At 34.3% G+C, this 13,275-nt stretch overlaps 2 long non-coding RNA genes across 12 annotated transcripts in view; one reads left to right on the forward strand and one right to left on the reverse strand.

Moving 5' to 3' along the window:
* Positions 1–13,275, forward strand: part of LOC140620347 (uncharacterized) — a 445,283-nt gene that overhangs the window by 133,074 nt on the left and 298,934 nt on the right. The window lies entirely within an intron of this gene.
* LOC140620346 (uncharacterized) overlaps positions 1–13,275 on the reverse strand; it is a 66,025-nt gene that overhangs the window by 23,012 nt on the left and 29,738 nt on the right. For 2 of the 11 annotated variants that reach the window (XR_012020141.1, XR_012020145.1), the window contains one exon: positions 12,291–12,361. The exons of the other annotated variants lie outside the window; for them this stretch is intronic. This is a non-coding gene — a long non-coding RNA (uncharacterized lncRNA). The remainder of the gene's footprint in view (positions 1–12,290; positions 12,362–13,275) is intronic. 11 annotated transcript variants of the gene reach the window in all.

Genomic DNA, 13,275 nt, shown 5'->3' on the forward strand with positions numbered 1-13,275 from the left:
AGATGCTGTTAATGAAACATAATCTATTAAATTGTACTAGTTTTATTTAAAAAGAAGAAATGTGGTGGTTGCATGACTATGCTGCTTGGGTCGATATTTAACTTTTTTAAGCTCTCTGAAATTTTTTACACACCAAAGTGCTCTAAGGAAAAAAAAAGAAAAAAAAAGAATTAAGAATTAAGGGAAAAAAAAAAAAAGAATTAAGGGAGAAAACTAAGCTTTAAGAAACATTAGTTAATATGCTGATATCCTAAAATAAATAAAAGGATGACAAATAACAACCAGCAAGATAACCCATTAAGAAAATATGTTTGCTCATTCATTCATTCAACAAATATTTACCACTGAGCACCTCGCACATGTCAGGACTATTCCTTATGTGGGTCTCCAGAATATTAAAACTTCTATTCTAGGTGAGAAGCTGGATGATAAGTGGATGTAGAATACTGGGTTTTGAATAGTTGATTTTTATAAATCCTGTCCAATGCTAAAACATCTATGATGACTTCCCCTTTGTTTTCTCTTGAGTTTATTTTGGCAGAAGCTCAGGGACCTTTGCCATATTTTTCCATTTGTTTGTACTTGGATCTCATGGCTTTTCGACTGAGTGAGGACTTTCATATTCTTAGAATTTGGAGAATGGTTCTGCAGGATGATTTTTTTTTTCTGTCAAATAATCCAAGATTTAGAATGGACATTGGGGATGGTTAAACAAATTCACACTGAACATAGTCATCCTGTATGACTATCAAAAAATAGGCCCCTGAATCAAAAACTATAGTAGAAGGAAACTTCTTCCACAAAAAGTAATGGGGTTGTTGAATAGAAAGAAATGGTCACCCTTTCTAAGCCAAATAGAATTTTTGTAAATCGTAAGATTTTGAAAATTAAAAAAAATAATAAAAATAAAAAATGGTGAAACAGATGCTGAATTTCTTTCTTAACTCTATTCTACAATATTTGATTTAAGTTAGTGGCCCGTATTTTTTATACCTTAAAATTGAATATAAAGATATTTCAACATAATGTCTAATATATAATAAAACTCAACAGATAATATACAGCACTTATTTTCATATGTAATTATTCAGCTATGTCTGGTATCTCAACATTTTTGATAAAAAAGTTTGGGAAGGTACCCAGAGAGATGAAAGCATTTGGATTTCTCAAGATGATAATGCTGTGACCATTATTTCTACTACTACTTCTACTATTATTTTTCTATTATCTCTATTTCTATTCATTTCATTAATGTGGTCACTATTTTGTATCATACAGAATGATTTATAATTCTCCATTGAAGTATGTCTTTTTGTTTTCTACCATCAGGCCTGTTGCTGTCTTTGCATGGCCAGAGAAAGAGTACAGATAGAGTTCTGTATACTGTATGACTGAATATTTGAAATTTATAAATCAAGCTAATAAACTCTTCTTTTTTTTAATTTTATTTATTATATATATATATATATATATATAGAGAGAGAGAGAGAGAGAGAGAGAGAAACAGAGACAGAGACACAGACAGAGGGAGAGGCAGGCTCCATGCCAGGAGCCCAACGTGGGACTCAATCCCGGGGATCCAGGATCACACCCTGGGCCAAAGACAGGCGCTAAACCACTGAGCCACCCAGGGATCCCCTAATAAACTCTTCTTTAAAACTTTTTATTCTACTTTCTGGGCAAATACACCTTCATAGGAACCTAGAAGGTTAGGTTTAAATTTAGAATTTTCAGACTCCTTTACTCTGAACACCAAGACATGGAGAGACTGGCCCTTGGTCCCCCACAGCCTGACCCCTTATTACTCTCACTGTGTCCCAACTACAGGAATGTGTACACACCAGTCTGAACTTCCAAGCTCTATTCATGCCCATTATCCAGGCCTTCAGCTACAGCCACTCTTTGACCATTCCTCAGGCTTATCAGTAGTGTGGTTTGCCTTAATTCAGACCAATAGTAGTACAGACCATGCAAGCAGACATGGGGATATTGTGGAGTGCCAATTCCCTTGAACATGATACAGAGGTGGAGTAAATTCTCTAGCTTGATGTATTCCTTTGGTCCCATGGACCTGTCACCCTGTTAGGAGGGCTAGAGTGGGTCTTCTAAAACCTTGCCCACATAGAAGCATGTTACTTTGCAGCATCTAATTTGCAGACTGCCAAATGACATCATTTTTCAATTTTTAGTTATTTGTATTATAATTTGTGTTGCAATGAACATTCTGGAACATGTGTCTTGATGCTCACGTGCAAGGATTTATACCTAAGAACAGAATTGCTGAATCTAAAGGTATGAATATCTTTGACTTTACCAAATAGTGCAAAATTGTTTTCCAGGGTGATGTACCAATTTACACTTTTACAGTGGTGCTCTAATTGTGACATAACCTTACAAGGTTTCTCAGGGTATATGAAACTATACTCCCCAAAAATTGAAGTAATGTCTTTACAAATTTGTCCAAAGGTGCCATATGAATTGCTAGTGACTGACCAGGATTGTTTATGTAGTCTTATCTCACATTGTGGCTTATATGTTGACTTTTATCTTGTTGTGAGGACAGAAGTTCTCAATTTTAATGTAGTCAAATTGATTGATCATTCCATTTATGGCTTGAGGTTTTTCCCCTTATTTAAGAAACTCTTCTTCACTGTGAGATCATAGTTATTTTTTATATTATTTTCTATAAGTTTTATTACCTTGTTTATTACATTTAAGTCTTTAATGTGTCTGGAATTGATTTTTGTGTGAGATATGAGTTAAAGGTCTATTTTAATAAAAAAAATAAACAAAAATATTGAAAGTACCATTAAATTTATAAACCAATTTAAAGAGATCCTTAGATTACAGTCTTCCAATAAATGAGCATGATGTATATCTTTCTAATTATTTAAGTCTTCTTTAATGCTTATAAAATATAAAAATATTTTTTAAAATTCTCCAAGAATTTATTGCATAAATTTTGTTAAATGTATTTCTTGATACTTCATAGTTTTGATAGTATTATAACTGTTGCATTTTTAAGATTACATTTTCTAACTGTATGATTCTGACATACAGAAATGCAATTGACTTTTTAAAAATTTTACTTGAGAAAGAGAGTGTGGGGGAAGGGCAGAGGGAGGAGTCAGAGGGAATCTCTAGCAGACTCTCTGCTGAAGGTGGAGCCCCTGAATGGGGCTCAATCCCATGGCTCTGAGGTCATGACCTGAGCCAAAGCAAGAGTCAGATACTCAACTGACTTAGTCATTCAGGTGTCCCACAATTGATTTTTGTATTTTAGATTTCTTTTATTAATCTAGAGAGGCTGATAATTCTTCCCGTTGATTCTATTTATCTTAAGAAGTGTATCATCTGTATGTTAAAGAAAAGACAGTCTTGATTCTTCCTTTTTAATTCTTATATATTTCTTTTCTTGTCCTACTGCACTGTATGTTGTTGGATAGAAGTGGCAAAGGATTAGGCATTATGTGTTCTTGATCTTTACCACTCAAGTTTTACTAGTAAGTATGATATTTGATGCAAGTTTTGGGTAGATAATACTTATCAAACTAATGAAATTTTCTTCTATTCTCAAGTATTTTTTTGTAAGTGTTTTTGTCATGAAATGAATGTTAAATTTTATCAAATGCTTTTTCTGTAACTATTAAGATTAATATGTTATTTCCATTAATTGATTAATATGATGAACTAAATCAATTGACATCTAATATTAAATAACTTTGCATTGCTGGGATAAACCTAGCATAATAATGATGCTTTCCCTTTTTAAAAAAATCTGTTGTATACTTGCTTTCCATTTTATTATTTTTGCATTTATCTTCATTATTTTCTTCCTTCTTTATTTTTTGGTTTTATTTGTTTTTTCTTTCTATAACACAGAGATTCTTAGCTCATTTACTTTCAGTTTTCTCTATAAATATTTGAAAGTATAGCTGTGCCCTGAGGTACCATTTTAGTAGTATCCCACAGATTTTCATTATCAAATAACTTCTAAATTTTCATTTGTTTATTTGATCCATTCATTAATTAGAAGTGTGTTTCTCGGGGCACCTGGGGGGCTTGGTTGGTTAAGTGTCTGACTCTTCATTTCACCTCAGGTCATGATCTCAGGGTTCAGCAATTGAGCCCCATCTTCAGCCTTTAACCAAGATATTTAGTTTGTTTTTTTTGGTTTAATTTATTTGGTTTTATTTCTATCATTTTTTGCTTTCAATTTGATCTTCCTATATGTTTCCCTCTTATTTTGCCTCCTTTTAAGTTTATTATATAGTTTTCTCATCTAAAATTTCTTCTCTAATATTAGTTCTAATTTATACATTGTTTTTATTTTTTTAGGTATTCTCCTAGAAACTTTACATTTATTATTTTTTTAATTTATATTTTTACATTTTTTAAAATTTAAATTCAATTGGCCAACATATAGTACATCATTAGTTTCAGATGTATAATTTAATAATTCATCAGTTGCATGTAACACAGTGCATATCACATAATGTGCCCTCCTTAATGCCCATCACCCATTTACTCTACCCACCCACCCACCTCCCCTCCTCAACCCTCAGTTTGTTCTCTGTCATTAAGAGTTTATCATGGTTTGTCGTCTTCCTTGATTTCTTTTTAAATCAAATTATAAAAATACTGGCTTAACTGTTATTATCATTTTTCTGAATTATATATTAATGTTATATATTTTAATTCTATAATTTTTAATTTTGTTTTATTTTCTACAGTCAATATCAGGTTAAATATATTTGCAAATTTATTACTTTGTTATATATATTATATTATCTTATATCACGTATCAGTGTTTGTGTCCTTTTCTATCAATATATGAAAAGTATATCTTTTTTTTTTTTTTTTTTATTTATGATAGGCACACAGAGAGAGAGAGGAGAGAGGCAGAGACACAGGCAGAGGGAGAAGCAGGCTCCACGCACCGGGAGCCTGACGTGGGATTCGATCCCGGGTCTCCAGGATCGCGCCCTGGGCCAAAGGCAGGCGCCAAACCGCTGCGCCACCCAGGGATCCCTGAAAAGTATATCTTTTATAATTTTTATTAGCAAGAGTGTGTTCATTAAAAACTCTTTCAGGGATATCATTTTCTGTTTAAAAGTGACTCTTTGGCCCTAATTTTGGAAATATATTTTTGCTGGATTCAGAATTTTAGGTTTACAGTAATTTTGCTGCAGTACATTTAAGTATCATCTGTATTAGTTTTCTATTGCTGTGTAACAAATTACCGTAAACATAGCAGCTTAGACAATAATCATTCGTTAAGTCCCATTCTTTAGGTCAAAAGTCTGGCATGGTCAGTCAGATGTGTAAAAACTGAAATCAATGTACAGACTAGTCTGACTTCTTTTGGACACTGGGGAAAATTCTGCTTCCAAGCTTCTTTTTGTTATTGGCATAATTCAGTTGCTTGTGGTTGTAGAACTGAGGTTCTTTCTGATTCTTTGTAAGCTGCTGGGGGCTGCTCTCACTGATTAGAGGCTGCCCCCAGTCCAAGTGGCTACCTCTACCTATAACCAGCTATATGGTGTCCCTTGCTTCAAATCTTTAAATTCTCCTCTCTCTGATCTCTATACCAGATTTAGAATGTTCATATTACTAGGTGAGGCAGATCTTAGATAATTTCCCTATCTTAAGGTCAACTAATTTATGATCTGAGTCACATTTGCAAAATGTAAGTTACATTTCACCTCAATGTTTGATTAGTTGGGAGAAGATATGTGTCTACCTTGGACAAAGAATATTAGAATTCTGGCTACCATATTGTTATACTGACTTCTGTCTACCAATTTTCAGTTCAATTCTTATTCCTTTGAAGGTGATCTATTATCATTCTCTGACTATTGTTAAATCTTATTTTTGCTTTAGCATTTTCCTTGTCTAGAACTGAGTTTCTTATCAAATGAACTGTTTGGAATTTGTTAGATTTCCTGTGTCTGTAATCTGGTGTCTTTCCAGCTTTGGAAAATGTTCTGCCATTATCTGTTCAAATATTACTTTTCCCGCATCCCCTTTCTTATCTCCTTAAGTGCATGAAGTATTTAAGACCTGTCTATTTATCCTCCCTGACTCTTTTATTTTATAGTCTTTATCTCAAAATTTCTCTGTGGTACATTCTAGTATTTTCAGCTCCATATTCCAAGAAATATTCCCCTCTCTGCCTATGTCTAATTTGTTATTATAACTTTCCACTGAGTTTCTAATTTTAATTGATAAACTTTTATTTCTAGGACTTGACTTTTGTTTTTATGTTTATTTTTTTGTCTAACAACTCCAAATTTTAAGGTATTTATATTTATAATTGTTTCTCTTCTTCCTGCTGGCTTTCTCTTTTGATGCTTTGTTTCCTTGTGTATTTGTAATTATTATGATTTTTTTAACTCAAATACTCATATTCCTTGATGTGATGAGCATTCTTTGAAACCTGCATTGAAGGTTAATTTATTCAGAGAAAATTTACTTTTTCTTTTACTAGTTATTTGTGGGTATGGTCTTCATTCTGTAGGCTCCCTGCTTTCACTTAATTTTTACATCTGATTATGCCTTATTTTCTCACTAACTCATCAATGCATTCAACAAATGTTGAAACTATGTTTTATTCAGAATTTATTATTATTTTTTCCAGGATAAGGGTTAAACAAATTATTTAAATTGTCATACTGCCAGAAATTGAAATTCTTCAAAATGTGGTATGTGTGTATGTGTGTGTGTGTAGTATGTGTGTGTGTGTATTTACTGGCTAAAAGCTGAGAGGATAAAAAATTTTATTGAGCTTTTACTATGTTTCAAGCACTAGGGGTACAATGCTTCTTAAGCAAAATAGATACAATTCTTCTTACATGTTCATTAACTTTAAAGGCCAGTCTAGTGAGAAAAACAGACCAATCAAACAAGCAAACAAATAACTGTCAATTTGCTTCCTTCACTTCCACAGGCTATTCTGATAAAGCTTCTATCTTCCCCTGTGTTACATTTACTGTTTTTCATATTTGTTTTCCTATCTTATATATAATTCTAAATGTTTCCAGAACTTGGGGCAAATAATATCATGTTTTCCACCTACCATTTAGGATCTGCCTTATTTCCTTCTCTAAAAAAGGATAAAATAAACTTCAGGGGGACTCTGGAAATATAAAATAAATCCAGGTTATGATAAGCTTTTTGATGGTGAGAGACTGAGTCAAAGTAAGGGAGGCCCTTTTCATCCTAAGAGCTGTGTTCAGGAATTGATTATAGGACTGATATTCAAGAGGTATGCACTGTACCCTGGTATTGTTTTTCATAGGTGGTATCCCGATTTTGGAGTGTCTGTTCTAATTGGTACATGCTTGTGCTGTTATAGCCGTTGAGTATTTTGAATATTATCTCTGACTGATTGTGAATCTGAGATCCTTTTTAGTACCAATTTACACCTCACCAGCTACCTCCAGAGTCCAAAATCAACAGGAAAGGAGACACTCTACTCTTCCCTGCCCAAGTGTGGAGCCTATAGCATATATCAACATTTGAGTTGACCATGGCATCTTCCCTTCCCTTTTGGTGAAGAGTAGAATTCACTGATAGGCTTGAAACAGCCTGTGCTCAACATCTTTCTAGCTTGCTGTAGGAAACAAGATAGAGAGCATTATTTACAAGTGTGTCCTTATGTAAAGCTAGCTTACCTCCAGGCTTCTAGATCTGACTCAGACTGTGTCAATCTGGTCCTCTATGTTTTAATTCACCTCTTGGGTGACTCCTGGGTGGCTCAGTTGGTTAAGCATCTACCTTCCACTCAGGTCATAATTTCAAGGTCCTGGGATTGAGCCCTGCACCAGGCTCTCTGCTCAGTGGGGAGTTTGCTTCTCCCCCTCCTTCTCTCCCTCCCTGAGCTCATGCTCTCTCTCTTATTCTCTCTCTCATGCTTTCTCTCTCTCTCTCAAATGAATAAATAAAATCTTTTAAAAATTTACCTCTTGGAACTGACCCACACATCTGCAGGACGCTTCTGCTTCACTGCTCTTATTCTAGTTCTTCATGTGATAATCCCTTAGCCATTACTCTTCCCACCGTAGTGAGTCAAAAACATGTTGTACACATCCTTTTGTTTGGAGCTTTTGGAATCTGCTTTTTGAAACAAGGTATTTATTTTGCCCTCCAACTTCGTTTTAAAATATATGCTTTTATTTAGGCCATCGTTTTTTCACCCTGCTCTAGACTTAAATTGCTCTATTTCTCTATTCATATACCAAGAATTGAAGTGGAAAGATCTCTCTAAGTTTAGAGTATGTCTACTTTAGAATCCAAGTGGACAAGATATTTTTTTATTGGAAAGCATGTCTTTCAGCTTCTAGTTCAGTGTTTTATGCACTACCCCAGTGATGTAATGTTTCATTTATCTAAACTTCTCAAAGCTTCTAATTCTTTGCTGAGTATGATGAAGGACACGGTTTAGAAAATCCTTTTTAGAAGACAATTCTCCTAAAAAAGTCAAGCTTGCAAACTATAGATTTCTATCTGTTGAGGTTTTTAAATTGTTATTAAGCTCATTTAAGTTGCTCATATCATCAAGAAATCAAATTCAGACATTGAGGGCAACAATTTTTTTTCACAATTATATATTTAACAGTTGTTCATTTTTCATAGTCTGATATATACTCTATTGCTACAATTTTATCTTTAGGTAGTTCTGGAATGTTTTGCCCTTCCTTCTATCTTTTTTCTTTTGTGGAAGAATAAACAATTTGGGAAGATGTAAAGAATAATGGGTAAAAAAACACATTTAGAAAATTTCAGCATGAATGGCAGGGAGGGAAATGCAATACACTGTCAACAAACAGTGTTTGCAAAAATGACAAAGCTTTAGTGTTGTCCATTCCAGTAGTTTTCTCACATAACCCTGTACCTAAACTAGGACTTCCTATCTATACCTTCTTTGTTATGTAGCTACTGATCAAAGACAGGATTTGCTCAACTTCTACTCTTATGACACAACAAAATTTTAGTTTTCTGCTCCATGTTGAGTCAAATCTGCCTCCTTGTAACTAATCTACTATTTGACTAAATTTCTTCCTTCTGTTATAAGATTTATTGAGTGCCAACATATATTAGGTTGTATGTTCAGACATATGGATACAAAAATGAATAAAACACAGCCCCTTTTCTGGAAAATCTCACAGTCTAGATGGGGAGACAGACATATAAACAAATAATTAGAGTAGAGGAAGAAGTGCTAATAGAGGGATTCACAATAGCATTATGTGAGTAGAGTTCTTTGAGCTGTTCATCATATGATGTGGTTTTCAGGCCCTTTATCATCATAATAAAAGACTCTTCAAGTAAAGGTTGAAGAGATCTTACAAATTGCCTTCTTATGTGAGGTGACTGTTCTGAAGCATTCAGTTACAGTAAGTATGGCAATAATTAGGACTCGGCTACAAGGTGGTTTTGGATAGAAATAAGTAGTAAAGGTTCAGTCAATCATGAATTATCCATGCACAAATCAGAATACATATTTGAATGTATAAATGTAATTTGTAAACAGTAACGTGATTCATTGGGTCTCAGAATTAAGTCAGTAATGATGTTTGTGTATTCAATAGAAGACATTTCCAAGTTTTAACTTGTATTAAAATTAATTAATGCATCACACATGCTCAGTGTTTTAGAATTTTCAAAATGCTTCTAGTTACATTGATTTCTTTTAATTACAATTACTTCTCTTTATTCTTTGATCTATTATTTCTAGTTCAGAAGTTTACAGGGATTTATATTGTCTGTTTTATTAATTTTGTTTTCCATGTTAAATTGATCTGGAATCATCATATACATTCCATTATTCCTTTCATTTTAAATAGATGGAGGTGAATTAATATTTGGGACCTGAATTCAACGTGACTTTTAGAATGCTGTTTGGTTTATGGTGTGCAGTGCCTTATAAACAAAAAGAAAAAGAAAAAGAAAAAGAAAGAAAAGAAAGGAGTTCCAAATTGTGCAGATGATTCTCTTTTCATAGAGTTTTGTTTTGTACAATGTATTTAACTTGATTTTTGTGGGGTCAGTACTTGGAATTTTATATAAAGTCTTGTGTTTATGTGTATATTATGTGCATTTTCCTGGGAATGTCATCCAGAGGGTTTATCAAACACTCAAGAGAGGCTGTGTACCTATAAATATTTGTACATTTCTGCAGTAGATTCTTCTTGCTAGATATTCATGCAGCCACACCAAATGACAGTATTTCCAAAGCTATCAACATGCTTTATGTTTTATGTCCTTCATTATGCCCTGTCATCTTTGCCATAAATAGCATTATATATTACTTTAAAAATGGATTCTCCCAGAAGGGATTAGGCAATAAAGTTCGTGTGTTTGTGCATCAATTTATGGTTTCAAAATACTTTCAAATGTAATCTATCATTTAATCCTTAAAATTTATGAAAACATCTTATCCCCATTTTACAGAAAAAGGAATAGAGATTCAAATACACAAAGCTCAGAACTCACAGAACATGAACTCAGATCAGCTATTCAGAGAGAAATAGTCTTTCCACATCAAATATTTATCACAATTTTCCTTTCGATCGGTTTCTGTGTTCTTTATTTAAATAGTGTTTAGGCCTATGAACTCAATGAAACCATGCAAACTCTTTTCTCACATGTAAAATGAGGTAATAAACCCAAGCCACATGAAGATAACTTCTAGCTCCCATATTCCATGTGTCTCTGTCAAAGTTTGGCCCAAAGCTTCTTCTCAGAAGAGCAGGTCCATCCATTATGCTTGCATGCCAGTTGAGTTGGCCTTTTTCCCACCAAATGCAGTTATGCTACCAGTCCCAGTTTCTAGGCTGAACAACGCGGATCCTTAATGAGTTTCTTCCTGTTGTGAGGAACCCACCTTGGTTAATCCTACAAAGACAATGCCTTAGCTGGCTTTTGTTAGTCTTTTCTTCACCTAATTCTTGCCTAGAGGAATTATGTTAATCATTGCTTTAATGCTGTTAAACTGGCTATGTTCTAGCTGTTGTTTTAGTTTTCTTGTATATCACATGATATAGAGGTGAATCAGTGTTTAGAGTGTGGTGCTTGGGTGATGTTAAGCCTCAAAACAAAAGATACTTATTTAAGAAACAATATCAAGAATTAACTTGATTAAAGTTCCAGATCCTTAGAAAGTTTGAGTCTAAGTATTATTATTGCCAGATTTGTTTCTGTTTTGGAAGCTGTATATCCTGGTTGAAAGATGATTGAATTGAGGATTCGTGCTATAGGTTTGTTATTGGAGAGCTCACTCATTTGAGCCTTAGCCTTGCCCTTTATCAATGAGAAGTTGAACCACATCATCTCAAGGAGCTATACCAGGTAGAGAATTGACTACTTTTTGAATACTTTAATTAATGATCCTTAATAAGCTACTTTTCCCCATTCTTCTTATATTTTGTAGCATGATTTAATCTTCTGACATTGTCACTTCAGATTTTTAAAGAAGACCTAAAGTTTTATCTGATAATTACATGATTTCAAGTATGTGATAAGTGTCCCCCCCCACCTTTCCCCAGCTTGACCCCTGAAAGTTTTTTCCTGATTTGTTTGACTTTTTAATTCTTCTTTAACTTGGAAATTGGTTGCATTAATGGAAATTGGTTATGTTAATGGAATTTGAAGCCACTGTACAAGCCCAAAACACAGTATGTCAATATCAGCTCATTTTACCGCAGGACTATATATGTAGGTTGGATAGTTTTTCCCAGGCTCAGGAGTGAGTACTTTCTTGATGTAGATCCCTTCATGGATTATGTTCAGCACTCCACACCACCTGATGCAAAACCCACTCCAGAGCTGAAATCACAGGCTAGATTTTTATTATGATGGGATCACCCACTATTGAAATAGGATTTTGCTGTTCCATTTGCAGCCTGCCACCTGATAAATGCTAGATTATGAGTCAGAATAATAAACATAGAGGTGTTGTAGTAGGCCAGAAAGCTTCCCATTGTCTAATGTTACATCTGTCTTTTTAGCGTATTCTCAAAGGAAAACAAAATTTGAATGTGTGCCTGTATACTAACAGTTTCTGGAAATGACAGTGCCTATCTATTTTCTTTTTAAATAAAGGCTTTCTGTAAACGGTTCACATAACCAGTTATTTGGCTTGAAATGGCCTCCCCATGAAAATGCCTGCTTTAATGTCAAGTCAGGGAATAGCGAAGCTTTGCTGGAGTCCCCGTGTCTAGCAGATATACTATAAATTTAATTTCATAGCAAAGTGAAGTCTATTACAGAAAATCAGAAAGAACTACCTTCTCAGCAAGGCCATCTCTCTTTTTTTATTGAGTCCTTTTTGTGTAGCTTTTGCAAGCTTTGTCTGCACCTGTCAATAAAAAGGAGCTCTTTGTTTGAGGACAATACTGACAAATTAACCAGAAAACATATTTCCAGTGGTGGGTGGGGGCAAAAGTTCAGGAGAGGGCCAGGGCTGCTACCTGTTTTATTATACCTGTAATTGAGGATCTCAGTCTTGTTAACAATTTTTATTCTACTCAATTTGAATAGTCTTATTCTCCTGTTGTCTTAAATATTTGTCAGTGAAGCCAGGGCATTTTTATAAATTTTCATGTTGCAGTGTAAGCCAAGGAGAGAGGGTGATGAGGCGGATGTTGAAAGAATCATGATATCTTATAGGAATCCTGAAGTTTCTCAAAGACAGGAAAAAACTTCCAAACCACACTTTAGCTGTTTCTTAATTGGTGTTTACTATTGTAACACATTAATTAAAGATATCCTGGGTACTCTGAAAAATAGCTGGTGACTTTTAAATGGCTGGCTTGGCCAGTGATGACTTTTTTATAAGGTCAATGTAAAATTTTTTTCTTGGGCATTTGAAAAAGAATTACATTCACATGTAATGTGAAAGTGATGACTGATATTATCATTATTAAAACCTTCAGAAATGGGACCCCTGGGTGGCTCAGTGGTTGAGCATCTGCCTTTGGCTCAGGGTGTAGTCCCGCGATCCTGGGATTGAGTCCCATATTGGGCTTCCTGCATGGAGCCTGCTTTTCCCTCTGCCTCTGTCTCTGCCTTTCTCTCTGCGTCTCTCATGAATAAATAAATAAAATCTTAAAGAATAAAAACACAAACCTCTGGAACTGAAGTAGGTTTTTTTTTTTTTAAGATTTATTTTAGAGAAAGAAAGAGAAAGAGAGAGAGCAAGGGGGAGGGGCTAAAGAGAGAGAGAGAGAATTCTCAAGCAGATGCCCTACTGAGTGTGGAGCCTGACATGAA

Source organism: Canis lupus, chromosome 28, assembly GCF_048164855.1.
Source record: "Canis lupus baileyi chromosome 28, mCanLup2.hap1, whole genome shotgun sequence".
Classification (NCBI taxonomy): domain Eukaryota; kingdom Metazoa; phylum Chordata; class Mammalia; order Carnivora; family Canidae; genus Canis; species Canis lupus.